The sequence below is a fragment of the Cardiocondyla obscurior genome, linkage group LG05, assembly GCF_019399895.1.
Source record: "Cardiocondyla obscurior isolate alpha-2009 linkage group LG05, Cobs3.1, whole genome shotgun sequence".
Classification (NCBI taxonomy): domain Eukaryota; kingdom Metazoa; phylum Arthropoda; class Insecta; order Hymenoptera; family Formicidae; genus Cardiocondyla; species Cardiocondyla obscurior.
In genome coordinates, this window is record NC_091868.1 from 3184468 (window position 1) to 3201222 (window position 16755).

Consider the following 16755-nt stretch of genomic DNA (forward strand, 5'->3'; position numbering starts at 1 on the left):
TTTACTCGTAAGTTTTGCGTGAAACGAGACTCTATATTATATAACGATTTACATTAATTTTTGGTAAAACTTATTTCTAACTCCCTCCCGTTTCGCGTACGGAATACGTAAAAGTTTAGACGTTTCGCTTTCCGCATCGTATTTCTCCTACTTTTCCTTATCAAACTTGCAAACGGAAATCGATTATTATCATTATTAATAAACGCTTCTGCAGCACTTCGCTGTAATCCGTCGTATCGGTGTTTACACGGGAAACATGAGACGGCGCGTTTCCTACTAGGTTACACGCTTAGCGAATAATTGATAGCAAAATGTTCGCGGTGATAAAAGATGGAAAGCGCACATGTCTGAGCTGTTGAAAGTTGCAAGAAGCCCTCCCCTTTCTTTTTCCAGTCCCTTTTCGCACGCGTATTCGTCATGTTTCCGTTACCGAGGTAAGAAACGACGTGGGAAGTGCACCTCTTTGTGCGGGAATTTTCATCGCGCGTTAAACGTACGCCGACGCATTGTTCTCTAGACTCGCACGGTGCACGTGGGCCGTGTTGCGCCGCCGACAGCGTGAATTAAGCGATCTTGGGCCAGTAATTCGCCGCCGTCGCGTCTCTTTCATTCTCCCTCGCGGGATCATAGACACCTGTAATATAGACGCGGAGAGGAAAATTGAGTTAACCAGCCGCGCCGTTAATCGACGCTGAAACGCGGCTGTCTGCGCCTCATCTCGCACGTTGCCATTCAACGCAATCTTCATCGCCCTCATAATTCAGCGACGATGAAACGTCGGGTGTTCCCGGCGGGAGTAGTGCCGGAATAAAATCGCGCGCGATATTATACGTTGGAGACATCGCGCGCGGAAACTTTGATAAGATAAACTATATTTCTAAAGCCAACAGTGCGACGAATAGAGATAAATATTTTTGCAGGCGTCTATCTAGCGCGCTGGGCGAGCACTCGTGTCGCAAACTACCTCCGCCGATGTTCGAAAATTAGATCCGACGATGCGCGAGTTTTGTTGCGGAGCGTTCGTTTAAAAATACCGCGCGATAAATGGGGTTCGATGTTGAACACGTTTTAATAATTCCGAATGTGCAGTCGGTGGTTTTTAGGGGAATCGGGGAGCGAGTCGGCGGGCTGTACGGTCGACACTTCGATAAGCGGCGTAAGTGTGAATTTTCACAGATTAATGGGAGCATATGTCGGGAGCGGCGGCATTTGGCAGCGATACGAGAAGTGTAGAGCCACGTCTGGCATTCACCTTGAAACTCTCCGTCGGGTCTTGGAATTTTTTACGAGAGGCGCGATGACTTAGACACGAGCGATACGCTCAAGGATCGCGAGTCGTCGTCAATGAGTTACAGATACACGTCGTCCAAAGATCGAGTGACGCCTGTCTGCTTCTCTCCGTTCGGGTATGACGCAAACGTACGTCGGCGATCGTTTATCGATCACGCGATGGATGTTTGCATTATGCAGACAGGCGTATTTATACGCGATCACGTACAAGCAAAAACGTCCCCTGTTAACTTTTAGCGGTAATTAAAACTGACAGTAATCGCTATTACAGGGCTGGAAAATTTACGGTTCAAGTGTAACAACCGGCCTCGCGTTACCTCAAGGAAAGGTAAACGCTACGTTATGTGCGATAATAACTTAACGTTTCTGAAATTAATGATTAATTGGCTCGGCATTTAGCAGTTGTTAATTATTGGCTCGAAAGTGGATAATCGTAAATTTTTTGTTTCGGTGTATTTAATATTAAATTACGATTAAAAACTCGATTGGGTGAAATGTAATTATATTTTTTAAACAGGCTCGAAAAGAGATATAAATTCTTTTACGAAGCGCGGTTTCGTAATTGATTATTCGTTATTCGAAATTCGCATTTGAAGATAATGTCATTTTTGCCTTTTTTTTTTTTTTATTTCTCTGACAATGAGCGAGGCAATTAACATCGACGCGGAATAAGAGCCTTGATATTTCACGCGCATTTGGTAAATGTGAATGTACGATTTCCTCCTTTATTTGGCTAATACGAGAATCGGGTAAATGTCAACGGAGGCCGACAATCGGACTGGGCGGACATATAGCGTTAAATACACGACGGGAGTGCGGGGTTAAATGTTCCAAGTGCGATGTGGGGAAAAACGCGCGTTAATGGCGACACGACAGAAATCAATCCATCGTCGACGCGATCGCGGAGCTTGGGGTCGATCGTATCTCATAATAGGAAGTCCGTGTTGCTTCGCCGCTAAACTCTCGTACCTGCTATTCTCCAGCGAGAGGCGACCGAGTATAGGCGGCGGAACGAGAAAGAAGAGAGGAAGGTCCGATAGGCGGAGAGAGAAAGAAATAGTTTACGGTAGTCGTTTGTTTCTGGCCGAACCGGTCTTGCTTGGTGGATACTCGTCCCGGCAACGTTATCGCGTGCTGACCCGGCTACGGAACCTGGCATGCCACGAGGGTGAGAGAGGCACCGGAGATACAGAGAGGGGTCCGAGGTAGAAAAAGAACGGAGAGAACGCGTAATCGTAACAACAGCTTCTTCGGATAATCGATCGATTCGAGAGCGAAGCGAGCTTCCCGCCGCGTTTCCGTAAGACAGGGTGAAACGATACTAACCCCAAGCGCGTGCGGCGCCAGGAAACAGGGGATGAAAAGATCCGGAGAAAGCGAGAGAGAAGATAAAGGAGAAAAAAAGAGACGGCGAGAGGCAGAAATAGGAAAAGGGCGAGAAAGCCAGAGAGCTCATCCTCTCTCCTTCCGTATCCCTTCGATCCCTCCGACGAGGATCCCTCCCCGTCCTATGGGGCTACCCGCGGCCTCCATCAATAAACTTCAGCTACTTCGTTTTTCCCTCCCGCAGTTTCCCTCCGCTATTCCACCCCGCCTCTCCCATTCTCTCTCTCATTCCGCGGAATGGCACCGACGGAAAACGTTTCGAGGCGGGGGGAAAAAGATATTTTCCCGACAACACTCTCTCACCTTCTCTCCTTTTCTCTCCTCTGTGCTCTCGGCCTCGGCAACCTGGGGTAATCCCCACAGGAGCGTCAAGTAGCTTCGGCACAAGGGGCGTTTCGCGGAAGGAACCAAGGATCCCGGAGGGCGAGTGAAGAGAGTTCGAGATGACGGTCGGGCGAGAAAGGGGGTGGGCGTGCAAGGGTCGAATTACAATTCGGCGAATATGCGGTCGCGTCTCCTTTCTTAATATCCCTAACTTAATCCGCCGCCGCGCGCGTCTGGAAACGTGGGCGTAAATTGATGTTGAAAACAGAGTTTCTCGATCCCGCGCGCGTTTAGCCGGCACCGGCCGGATTCTTCATCTCGTTTCTCTTTCTCTCTATGCGTTACCCCCCCTCCCCCTCTTCCCCTTTTCCCAGAGATATGTCCGTAAAGGGATAATTCTTGTTCCACTCGAAGGAATTCCGTGTACGCATTAACCATCCGTCGCGTAGAATATTCTGTATGCACACGCACGCGTGTGCGTGCATGCGTGTGTTTTTTCTTCCTTTTTTTTTTTTCCTCTTTTCGTCGCGGGCTAAAAAGTTATTCCAGTGAAAGCTTTCACAAATATTCTACATGGCTGTGTAAATTTGCCCAACCCGCTTCTACCTTCGTTAATTTATGCGATGTGTGTACAGCGCGCGTCGGGTGCGAGATACTGTATATTATATAGTGAATACGCGCATTCGACGAATTTGAATCGAACTTTCCTTAGTAAAAAGAAAAAAAAGAGAACCATTGTTCGCAACGCTCCAATAATTAATATTAACATCGAAAATAATGCCATTCGTGATATTTTGCAGCTCGGGCGGAATATATTCTTTTAATTCTCTACGCCGAGCGAGCGATGCTGATATCAACGTCCGATCCGTTCTTAAGATTCCAACGTCTCGTATTTTGCGATTCGCATGCGAGCATCGACACAAATAATCTCGCCCCCTCGTACATAATTGCGATAAGTACCCCTTTCCCCCGTCAGAAATTCCGTCTAGTCTGTCAGTTACGGACTTCCCGCGGGTACCTTCTCGCGTCAGTTTTCCATGGTTTGTCGGCCCGAGCGGCAGTACGGGAAGCGAAGGTGGAGCTGCAGGTACAAATTGCCGCTTCCTTTCATGCGAGTCTACGTCTCTACGTACGTCAAGGCGGAATCGCGAGTGAGCCCTTGCGCCCCGAGCCGACCGAATGGTACCGATAAACGAATAAACGCCAAGATTCAAGATACCGGCCGCGCGCGCCGGTATATTTCTCGCCGACGGCGGCGCTCGGTGAATCTAGATAGGGCGAGCGAGAGGTAAACGGAAGACTCGAGGCCGGAGAAAACTATCGAGATCTAGAAGACTGATTACCCGACGCATTTCTTCCAAGAGCGTGCGCACGCCTGTGCCCGCTTCGCCTGTCCAGCCGAGCGCTTTATTCGCGTCGATCACGGCCCGAGGTCTTTCAATTATTTCCTTCTCCCCCTCTTTCTTTTCCCGTTTTCGAAAGCAGCCCAACGACTACCCTGATAAAAATCGGCGGGCTCCCCCTCCTTTCTCCGCGTGTCTCGCCCGCACCGTCTCCTCCTCTCGATCGAGGTGCCCGAGCGGCTGTATCGCGAGTGTCCTAAAATGTTGGCCTGAAATTTTTAATTGATCTCCGTGCGCGATATCGACACCTTTATTTTCTCTTTCTCTCATAAATTAAAAAAAATAAACGCTTTCAGTGAGTTTTCTTTTTAACCGGCGCGCTGAAAATAATCAACGAGATAAAAGTGCCGAAGATACGTAAGTACAACCAGAAGGAAAAAAAAAAAAGAAAAAAAAAGAACTCATAACTTGAAATTGCAGATGTGCACGACGGTAATTTATTTTCGTTAATCATTAGCGAAATAGAAATTTCCTCTATGGTCGGGTGTTAAATTAAATTTCTTCGGAGAATCTTGTGATTAAATATCTCTAATCTCCTAATGCCCCTACTTGGTTCCACGAGCCTCTTTCATCACCCGCGCCGTGCACGAGGGGTCATTCTTTGATCGCTCCCGCACTCGCCTCCGAGAGGAACGGCGAAATAATCATTATAGCTGTCGGTGAGGGATGATAGCGCGGGAAGAGTAACGGCGCGAGCGAGACAGTGATAACGAGAGAGACGTGAGAAACGAGCGATGTGCCATATGGTCCACCGCGCGGTTGCGTGTTCTCGGAGCGCAAAGCGGAACCCGCGAGCGGACTAATAAGTCAGGAACCCGTACCGGTAACGAGCGTGCCAGGCGTACACGAACCTGCAAAGTATCTAACCAAGGAGCCGAGAGACAGGGAACTTCGATCGCGCGCGGGCTTTCGCGTTTGTAAATTGCACTCGTGAAGCCCCAGATTTTACGAGGCTCGGGAAGATTAGATTCTCTTTCGTTGAATCAAGCCACCGCGGAATCACTTTTTGAAGAGACATCCTCTCGCATTCAAGCCCGCCCGTGCGCACCCGTGATTTCGCAGCTAGAGCGAATTTTGGAAACCGTTGGACGCCCGCGGCGAAATTTTACAGTGGAGTTAATGAAAGAGGCAACTGGTATGGGAAATTAAAAGGTTATTGCATGTACGATCATAAATGTAAAGAGATAACGTGCGTCAGTTAATTTTAATTATACTATAAAATTATAGGATATACACACCGGCGAAAGTGTTTTACATTAACGACGGCAGAGTGAATTATTTTTAATATAAGACCCGAATAATATAATGCGAAACAATTTTTTGTAATAAAATGTTTTAATATAAAATCCGCGGGGGTGCGTGCCAGACAGCTGAATAATTTCGAATGTTGAAGGGTGGAATAAAATCTGATGATTTGTTAGCGCGTTATCTAGGCGGGACGTGCCGTTCGGCAGATTATCCCAAATTTCGCACTAAATCGAGCTACGAGATTTACAGCATCGATTTATTTTCATACCAAATACCGAGTCCTCGTCAAATGGAGATTTACTAAACCGGCCGGTGCGGAAATAGCGCGTCCTTTAAATAGAATTTTAGCTGGAATCGCCGGGGATATTTACTACATACGATTTCATTAAGCCCAGGGAACATTAAATCCAGATTTCGCTTTATACGCGATGCAACAGCAACACACTTGCTTAATCCTTAACAGTATAGTAAGCGGTTTATAGTAATGTATGTTCACGCCGGCAGAAGCTAAACCGATTTGTCAATAGTTTCAAGTATTCTCCATTTTTACCAGGACATAATTTATATTCTGCGGAATGGACAGACTGTTTCTTCTCGCGGATCGAACCGAGCCTCGGCGAGCAAACAAGCCGCCGGCAAAATCAGAAATTCAATCACCCCGAGGGCACCAACGAGACGATTTGGCGCGAATTAAGGTCTCGGCCGCGTGAGGCGAGGGGGGAGGGTGTGAGTTTCGCGTAAAGCAGCTCGGAGATAAAGTGCTGGACGACAGCTTGATCGCGAGACAGCTGTTCACGCTCTCTCGGCGCTCTCCACATAAAATTAGAAAGACGCTCTCGTCGTCGTCGTCGTCGTCGTCGTATGTACGTCGAGATCACACGGCGCGGAGAAATGCACTTTCCTTGGATATTCTCTCTTGTATGCGCGAGCTCTCTTGAGCCGCGTCCGAGAGCGAGAGGGAGCGCCACAGCTGTCTCTCGGAAGAAGGGCTATCGTTGTCTATTAGCCGGCGTCGAGGTGGAGGACGCGGGGTCCAGGGCGGATGAGAGCCGTGCGCGAGCACGTCGTGCTGCTATTTATACCAAATCCGTGGGCATACCGGATCGGTGGCCGAGGCAGAACGCGTTCACTCGCCTCACTCGTATGGGCGAGCGCGAGAGCGAGAGACCGTTGTCGCACCGTTTACCAAAAAGCTAGCGAGAGGACAGGAGAGAACTCGCGTCGCGTCCGGCGACGATCACTGGCACTCGGCGATTGCCATTTTTGCTCTCAGAACCGTGAAATAGATTTTCTACATGATTTTGTACGTGCTACGATTGATCCGCGTTTCCGCGAAAAAAACGGTTTTTCTTCCTAATTTATTCTCATACGATATGTAAAGTTTGTTAATTTGTATCGAGATGTAGGTACATGCATCCATTTTAATTTGCTTTTGTTGTAAATTAAACCCTTTTTTCCCCTTTCTTTTTTTTTTTATTTTTTTTTCTGGAAAGAGATATGCCGGGCCTGCTAGATATCATAGACTGGGATTTAAAAACATTGGTTTTGGTATTTTTATGGTTATTTGAAGCCCCGCGAGGCACAATATCATATTTCATCTCCACCTTCTAGTTCTTTTTTTATCTTGCTTTTAGTCATGAATCATTTTCAATTTTGAATTTTTTATCAATTTTACTGTCTTTCTCTTTATCTGATTTTTGTCTCAAATTTTTATAATTTTCATTTTTACACACGCGCGGCGCATACGAAATTGTTACTATTGTGTAAAATCTTTTTTTCTGTTTGTTTATTTTAAAATGTTTGATTTTTTTACATCGATATCAAAATGTCCGGGTGTTCCATTTTACGTCGACATAGTGATGCACAATTTTATGTCGGTACATAAAAGCACATCGCGACGCGCGAGTGCAGATATAAAATAACGTATGATTTTTATATCGATACGATGTGGGACATCGTACATCAATCGTATGCCCCGCTGGACTATCGAAACATTAGTTTTTTTGTTTTTTTTTTGGGGGGGGGGAGGGTGAATCCGCGACGACGATACGACATGAGACGTTGAGTAGAAATTTGCGCCGCCAAACTTGTTCGGGAATGAAAGCTCGCTATTTTCCTGGAGAGGCCATTTCGTATATTTCCCTCGCGAATATTGCCGCGCGCGACTATGGTACGCCCGGTATGCATACATACGTGCATACTTTTCGGCGAAGCCGGCGACGAAAATTCCGTAGCGCGTCTCGGGCAAATGCGACGTTTTATTACGAACGACGACGGGCCGCGCGACACGGAACGACCGAGTGCATCTATTTTTTGTCCTCGTCAACGTTTCTTCTTGGTCTCGCCCGCGCTGATCCCCCGGCGGGTCGTCCTTTATCGGGGCCGGGACGTCCCGATGCATTAGTCTCGTACAACTGTTTAGTCTCTACTCGTAAAAAGAATTGTGCGGTCGGGAAGAGAACTTTTCGAAGGGAGAAAACGACGCCTCGAATCGAGGTGCGCAAACGAAAATAAAAAGAGAATGGGAAGAAAAAAAAATTTTAGAGAGAGAGAAGCTGTAGCGGGCTCTCGTGGTGGCTCTATTTCCGTCGACAGGATACCGAAACGTAAACGAACCCCGGCATCTGCCCCCATCTTCCGCGGCGGCGGGCCCTTTACGATGAGCCGAGACGCGGATCGCCGCGTGTTTATGTTCGCGCCACGAATTTTGCCGCGACGTCGCCGTCGGCACGACGGGGCCAACGAGGAAACGCACGTCCGTCTCCCGCCGATTTTCATGAACTTCGGATACGCCCCGTTAGAGCAGCCCCGGAACGAAAGGCGACAGGCGGCGGTGTTTTTTAACCGCGTGCCCCAGAGCGGATTCGACGGATTTAAAAACAGCCCCGGCAAAACTAACTCGACCTATTTCATTCTACGCGAATATTTTCGCAGGACTATAAGATATATGAAAATAAACTGTCCCGAACGAGTTTCCTGTTTTTAGAAAAGAGAAAAAAAAAAAATTCTATCTACGTTGTTTAACTGCCGGAGAGAAATCTTCCGCGCTCGAGCTTTTCGTTGATGAAATGGGATTTGGTTAAATAAACGTAACTTAATCTAACCTAACCGAACGGCGCGACAGCAAGAGAAGCGAGTACAAGTCGCGGGTGGCGGGCAGCGGGCGCGATGATCAGTGGCAGGAATAATTACGCGGCGATAACAAGGTGTCGTTACGCGGTGACCTCGTCGATCTCGCGTCTGCGTTATCTCGCGGCCAAATTGCGTTAAGTAATGGGCGCGGCATTATATTCGCTCCGACGATAGCGCGTTTCATCGAGCCGCGGGTATACATTCCAATGAAACAATACTCGCACGGCTCGATTACTCGGGAAGATTAAATAAATGACCGGACGGGGACAATCGCGCGTCACGCTGATGAAAAGTCCACTCGTCCAGGCCGGTCGAGAGCGGCCGGCAGGGCTATTTCTAAATCCCAGCCAGCAGCCCAGCCGCCACAGACGAGAGAAAGTTTTCATTATCGTCAAACAAGCGCGCAACTATCCGCACACTTGACTTCTCTCCCACTTGGACTGGCACAGCCGCGCGCGTATCATCTCCCGGGTGTGAAAAGCGCGATCGATTAACCCCTCGAGCGCGCTCGCTCGGATCGCTTTTTGCTAACTTGGAGAGGAGTTTTAACGCGGCGGAATCGTCGGGAAATCTTTGCGGCAGCACACGGGGAATTGTTCCGAGTTTGTTGCATCGTGCGACAAAGCGAGCGACGTGAATTGAGTTGTGCAGTTTCAAGTATTGTCGTACGCGACGTTACTCTTTTGATTATATCTAGAAAAAGCTTTTCTTCCCGTTCTCGCCGAGAAACTGACGGTACTGTTGTTTCCTCCCGTTTAGATTTAATATATTTATTTTATTTTATTTTATTTTTTTTTTTAAAGAAATAAATGATTACGCAATTGTCCTTAAATAACAAAGGTTTTTATTGGAGTTGACTCGGAGATCCTATTAGATAAATGAATTTTCAATCGGATTTGCTAAGTTTTGCACAAACAAGCCGTGACCTACTAACGGCGTCTTTGAAAAATTGCATTTTAAACATGGACCGACGAGCGTAATGTACGAATAACTCGTAGTTGCCCAGTGATTCAAACTGACATTATTAACGTATGTCAGACGCGTCCCGCTTCATCACGTTTTATCACGGCGCGATAATAACGGCACAAATACGAGAGCGAGATAACGCGAAGCCACGCACAAAGCGTTTTATTACTAGCCACAAGAACCGCGGTATTCCAAGATAAAAGGAAGCGCGGTGAACCTGCTGTACCGCATATACAATAGAAAATATCGCCTTTCGATTCGCGTTTGAGCAAAATACTTCAACTCTCATCCACTACTTTTTTTTTTTTACCAGCCAACACCTCGGAAACGAAGAGTCTACGAAGGGCGGAACCTATTAAGAAGTCTAAACATTGCGGGAAAAGAATTTACCGAAGAATAATAATTAGAAACCCTTTCGCAAGTTTTTCAGCCGCAATTTTCCGAGTAAACACGGGATGAGCTCGTTAACCCTTGGGAATTTTTATTTGCGGGCATCTCGAAATAACGAGAGTAATGCGAGTGCAAAAAGAGCGTGTTAAGCGCGCGAGTGTTATCCTTTTGAAGATCGAGGATCGTTGAAAAATAATCTCTCTTTCTCGGGGTCTCTACTTCGTAATATTCAGTTGAGCGCAGCATTCGCGGCTCGTAGCTTCCCTCTGTCTCTATACATGCACGGGTCAACGCGTTTTACCCTCGAATACCACGGGGAAGAAGACTTCTGTCCGCGACGGAATAGACGTACGTACGCACTTTTACGGAACCGCATTCCCGGCGCGGCGCGGCGCGACGCGACGCGGCCGAGACGCTGTCCCGGACGACAATAAATTTGCGCACTCGCGACCTTGCTCAACTTAAGCCGACTTTAACAGAGCGACGACCGTAGTAGGAATAGAAACTCCGCTCTCGTCGGGATTTGGCTGGATTCCAGCCCGCGCGCGTGTTATATTGTCCCCGGGGAAAATGGGTCGGCTATAATTGCACACTTTTCGCGTTCGCTCGATATCGCGTCCTCCAGCGAAAGCCCCTTACGTATAACTTATACGCCGTCCAAAATTCCCCGGCTCCGAGAGGAGCGACTTTTCCGTAATCCCGAGGAAAGACGTTCCGTATATCCACGTCTCGTTTCGGTAAGAACGGGAGAATCGTCAGACGTGCTTTCTCGTCGATAGCTGGAGATTTAATCTTTCGAACGTTCCGTCATATTGTTTATATATCGCAAAGGGTATTTTCGCGACGATCCCAGTTATTCAGTTGAATCCGCGGAGGCAGCGGGTCGTGCTCTAAGACGCGCGCGCGCGGGGGCCATTCGAATGTAATTTCAATGAATTTAAATTTGCGCCTTGCAAATAAATCCTCGAAAATATGCTCCGAGGCATATCTATCTCCCGCCGCATTGGTAGCATATCGGAAATTGTATTATTCGCCGGCATTATACCGGGTTGCAAATCCCGATCGAAAACATTCGGGCGGCTTGGGCAAACGGTATCGGGGGTGTTGACAATTCAGCTACTCTCTGTCGGAAAGCATCGCGTTCCGGCTACCGCGCAAATACGGTGAACTGTGTAAAAAGCCGAGCATTGCGAATCCCCGAAACAAAACAACATCCGCGATACAATTTCCCGTCGGTCGCGGCGGCGGCGGCGGCGTCGGCGGCGTCGGCACGGCACCGGGAAACGCATTTTTCCCCGAGCGTCTGGGAAAATAATTTTTCACGTATCTCGCGATAATCGCGAGCGGCCTGCACACATGAGACGGCTTTTATCTACAACTTAATCACGTTGTTGCCCAACCAAATTTACTACTCGCTCGTCGCGCCGATTTTAATCCCTGTGTTAACGCGGCTGGTTGGTCGTAACGCAGACGACTTATAAAGGGCCAGGTCGACAACGGTCCACGAACGTTAAAAAATGTCTCCATTTAAGCGTACACGTAACCCTCCGGCGCTCTAGCGTGCTAGACCGTCCTAGACTTTTTAACTTTACGACGGCCATTAAGAATACACAACACTTTGGAAATCAGACCGGATATTTTCCACCGTGCCATTAGGCATTTCAACCCTTGGGAGAAAGAGGGAAATTAATTAAAACGTAGGAGAATTTTTTTTTAAAGATCTTTCTGTCGAGATAACGCTCGTCGCTGGAAAAGGTTGATAGCGGTGGAAATGCTAATTATCTCGAGAACATGCTAAAGTATCGTTTAAACGCAGCCTGTTTTATATTGCACAAGTATATCAAAGTAAATCGAATCAATCTTCCAGCCCCCGTTGTAAAAATAAGGCAGCTCGAAAGCGTAATCTCGACATTTTTGTTTATACAAACGTGTATTTTAACATATGATTAAAAATACCAACATCAAATTTTATATTGATTGAATTCCGCGCTCGATATACTTCCTACAAATATTATGAAATCTGTCATGTTTTTACGAGGGTTTATGAAACTCTATGGAATTTTGAGAAAAAATATTTGATAGATTCCGCGGTGTGTGTATTCGTATGCAGTACGTGAGCGCGCGCGCGTGTGTGTGTAGGTCATGCCCAAAGGCGAGTCACCGAAAAGATCACGAAATATATCTTTCTCTACTCCGTAACGGACTGCATAGCATGTCATATCCAACACGTCGAGAGAGGCGGGCCCCGGTGGACCAGCCGACCGTTACATCCATTCTGGTGCATATCCTGAAATCCCCCGCGAGACGGGAGAGCGGCGGCGTCGGACTGCGGCATGCTCGCGTATTCCGACCGACACGTTGGAAATGCAAAACCGCCGGCGCGGCGCGGCGGCCCGCGGCGAAACGCGCGGCACGGTGCAGATAATGACCGGCGAATCGGACGTGCATGCATGCGCGCGCGACGGAGTAATGCGCGCGGAGGTATAAATCGAGGAGGAAGATAAATCCAGATTCGATAGCCTTCCGGTGGAGAGTGGCTTATAACGCGCGTGCAGGTAGGCGCTCGCCCACGGGGCCCTCTTTCTCGATCGAGCGTATCGCGCGGTCCGTATACGGCCCTCCACGTACGTATGTATGCAACGCGTGGTAGCCGCGGATGCTGCGGCCGGTAGAAGAAAGAGGGAAGCCTGGGGGAGGGAAAGGGGAAGAGCGAGATCGGCGCAGCACGCGGTCGTGCCGGCCGAGAAGAAACTCTCCGCGGGCATTTGCATTGAATACTCTCTTACCTTTCTTGCTCGCCTACCTCTCCGGCGGCGAATAGGTAGGCCGCGCCGCGCCGCGCCGCATCGCGGAGTCTCTCCTTGTACCATTGTGCTTATTTATGCACTTTAATTATATCGAATATGGTACGCGCTCTTAGCTCGAGAACGACTGTGCCGCGTGTTCTCCCGTCTTCCTCACTCTCGCGTTTTTTCTTTCTCTCGGTAGCCGCGCGTATATAAAGCGGTTCGAGCCGCGTTCGCGGCCTCGTATGCACGTACTTGAAGCACGGATGGAATGTGGTGGGTGCCCTCGCGTCGGGGAAGCCGCGATTTAATTTTTTTTTTTTTTCGCGGCGGCAGAATCGCGCGATGAACGCTTGTACGTAGATATAGCGGTACGCGTAGATTACCTATCCTCGCCGCTCATCGTCGGAAGTATATTCCGGAAGCGTATCAATTTAATTAAATTGTTCCCTAAATGCATTAATACGATACGTTCGTTTTCCTCGATATTAGTACAGGGAATATATTTTAAGAAAGGCAAGATTGTTCGAGCGAATTTAAAGATCTCTCTTACTTAAAGTTTCAACTTAAAGAAACCATGCGCTACGCACACGCTATTTTCTGAAAGACCCCAATTACGAAAGTACGAAAAAGAAAAAAATTAGGCGACTCACCGATCTGCATGAGCTTCAGCGGAGTTGTAGAATTCTGGCGTTGGCTGAAACATAAAATAAAATATATTATTGTAGACATGTAAATTGGTTCACAAAATTAATTAAAAAAAAAAGGTAAAAGTTTTTATTTAATATTTTATTTTAAAGAATATATATTCACCTAAGAGTTGCTCCGCCGATGCAGGACGCCCGTCCCGGGCCTGCTCCTCCACTCAGATGGGACGTGACGAGCCATCCTTCCGCGCACAAGTAACTCGCGAACGCGACCGGGTGAAGTTACAATCGCGAAAATTACTTAACAATTTTTTCGACACTCCCGGATTAAAAAGAATCGTAAAAAAACGCCCGGTAACTATCGGCAGCCCCGAACGACCGACGAACCGGCTGCAGTTCGTATATAATTTCGAATCGATTTGCGGCACTGAGCGATGCGACGCAGCGGAGTTTCTCTTGACCTGAAACAAAAAAATAAAACAATTATTTAGTAGATATCAAATTTAATTAAATGAACAAATTAAGAAACGTTATTAAAAATTCAAAGAAAAAAATTGATATATACCCATGGGTTGCTCCGCCGGGGCAGGATACCCTTCCTGGGTCTCCTCCTCCTCTCAGAACATCAGGCCTCCCGTCAGAGTGCTTCCTCCCAGACCGTCCAAACTCCGTCCTCGCACTGGTCCCTGCGAACAAAAAACCCAGATAATTAGTTTAAACTGCGCGAGTCTACGCTACACTTCTGGAAAAAAATTACTTCGGTAAGATAAACGCGTAAGGATATTACTTACTATAAGGAAAAGAGACGTAATAGCACGTGCTCTCCTCACACGGAGAATCACACGTGCTCTCCTCACACCGGGTTATCACACATGCTCTCCTCACACAGAGAATGCAGAGGAGACGATAGTTCTCGTACCGAGCGATTTTTGTTGGACGCAATACGCAAATGAATATTACTTCCGGTACGGAGACACGTGGCTGCCGTATAGCGCGTAGTGAGTACGTGTATCTCGCCCGACCGCTAGAGAAGGACAAAGCGAGAGTGGGAGTGGTGGGGGAATATACCTAGCACACGGCACGTAGGCTCGCGCTCGCTCTTTCTCTGTCCCTCCCGCCTCACCCCACCTCCTCCCGCGCCTATCTATTCCTATCTATTCGTTATTCTCGTTCGATTTAATTGTAATATTTAATTAGCATGTCCAGACAAAGACGGTACTTCTACTAGATCGTTCTCGATCTCGAAAATCGCGAAGACTGTCTTTGCCTGGACTATTAATTAAATATTAAAATTAAATTGAACCTCAAAATCGCCGACGTTGACTCTCGCTTGGCGTGAAGCACCCGAGTTTAAAGGTAACAGCGAGCAAATAATAACTCCGAAAATAATTACCGCCAAGATAAACTGAGATACGCTCGTTAAAAATCTTCTATACGCGTAAATATTCTTACTAGAAAAAATATTAATATGTGTATAGAGCTATTTGCCAAGTACGTTGCAACGTTTCATTCTTTACGTAGAGTTACGCGGGTGATAATGTACGACTGTTGGTTATGACCCGCTTAGATGGATTATGGGACCGTGATTGGGATTAGTAAATTTACGACCTACAATTTATAACGTCGTGTAAACATCTGTTTAATATCCCGCGTACGTCAGCCGGCGACAAATTATTTCTCCCGAGTCGTCCAGATTATTCCGTGAAACAAGCTTTATCCTGAAGTTTAACGCGGTGTTGATAAAGTTTGTTACTTCGTTAAGCGCGAGGTCGAAAAATAATTGTAATAAATTATATTTATTTTATGATTTCAAGAAACCCGATCGTATTATAAGATTAACTTTACCGACCAAATTCTACTTAGCTCGTAGACAGCTCTTTAATTATTTTTTCCGGGAGAAAAAGATAACGCAGTTTGATTGCCACGTTATTTTCTTTATTTATAGAACGGCGAGACGAGGATGAAAATGTCGATTAAATTTTGTTTTATCAAATCTCGATTCGGCCACAAGAGCCGGTCGCATTCTGCGTTATACGATTCTGAATATTTTCACGATCCACTAGGCGCGATGGCGTCTAATGGATAAAACACGAGCCCCGAGTACCTACATCTTTCCTGGTGCTTTAACACGCGGCGAACAAATATGAGTTGCTCGATTGTCGCGACGAGCATCGTCGAACGCGACGCCGATAAATATCGTTTTATGCGAGCATTCAATGCGGGCTATTCTTCGCGCACACGGCGGTGGAAGTCGCGGTGGAAGAGATTTACGAGACGGCGCGGAGTGTGTGCATACAGTCCGGAAAGGAGGCTTTTTCCGCGACGCATGGCAACGACGATGATTCGCGTAAGAAATAGCCGGCGTGTGCGATCCCATCTCTCGCGAGTCGCTTTGGTCATCCCGGGAAAATTTTTCAACTCCCGGCCGGCTCGTCCACCGGCTGATTTTATTTATAACCGCGTTCCGTCGTAATAACCGTAAGAGAAAAGACGCGTTTTATGATACAAATTCTTGCACCGAAATACGCCGGTCGGCGAATTATTAAAAGAGCTATCTTTCTCTCTCTCTCTCTCTTTATTCCCTTACGCGAACTCTAGCTTAAGGTAACTTGAAAAATTTTACCTGCGCTTTATCATCCGTGCCTTGATTCGCCGCGATTTATCGGCGAGTTCTCGGGATTCGTATGCGCTGCTCACGCGAATCAAATGAGATGGGCTCGGAGGGGGATTTAACGCGGACTACGGAGCCAAGGAAACGAGAAACGGTAATATCTCACACTTATAACGCGTCGAACACGTGCGAGCGGATTTTTCAATTAACCCCGTTCGCCGGGGACCAAATCCCGCGAGCAGATACTTCGGTTAAATAAAGACCGGGGATTGGACTCGAATACAGCGTAGTCGGTGCGATCCGTTAGTCGCCGATCCTTCCCTAACCACTAACGATGGGTTTCGTGCAAGCCTGGAGCTTCGCTCGGTAGGAAGACCACTAATGATTTTAAACAAACGTTGCGCAAGCCCCGGCTGCAAGCGAGGACCGTTTTACTCGCTAATTGGCGGATTTGATCTCCAGCAGATCGATTTTCAAAGTGTGCGCAAATATTTTTTCTACTCTATTTCAGACCGCGCAAATGTATCTTTCTCTCTTATCTTTTCTGTGTGCGAATGAACGTTTCATGTACA

General features: G+C 47.4%; 2 protein-coding genes across 4 annotated transcripts in view; one reads left to right on the forward strand and one right to left on the reverse strand.

The window, feature by feature from the left end:
• Window positions 1–16755, reverse strand: part of LOC139102640 (uncharacterized) — a 132826-nt gene that overhangs the window by 87888 nt on the left and 28183 nt on the right. The window contains exons 7-8 of one of the 3 annotated variants that reach the window (XM_070656709.1): window positions 14138–14258; window positions 13579–14033 (exon numbers count right to left, since the gene is read on the reverse strand). The gene's annotated coding sequence lies outside the window, so the exon portion shown is untranslated. Of the gene's footprint in view, window positions 1–13578; window positions 14259–16755 lie in introns of all 3 variants that reach the window. The other 2 variants (XM_070656708.1, XM_070656707.1) reach the window with 2 other exon arrangements.
• The window catches only part of LOC139102638 (roundabout homolog 2), a 91832-nt gene that overhangs the window by 49496 nt on the left and 25581 nt on the right, over window positions 1–16755 (forward strand). The gene's annotated exons all lie outside the window — the stretch shown is intronic.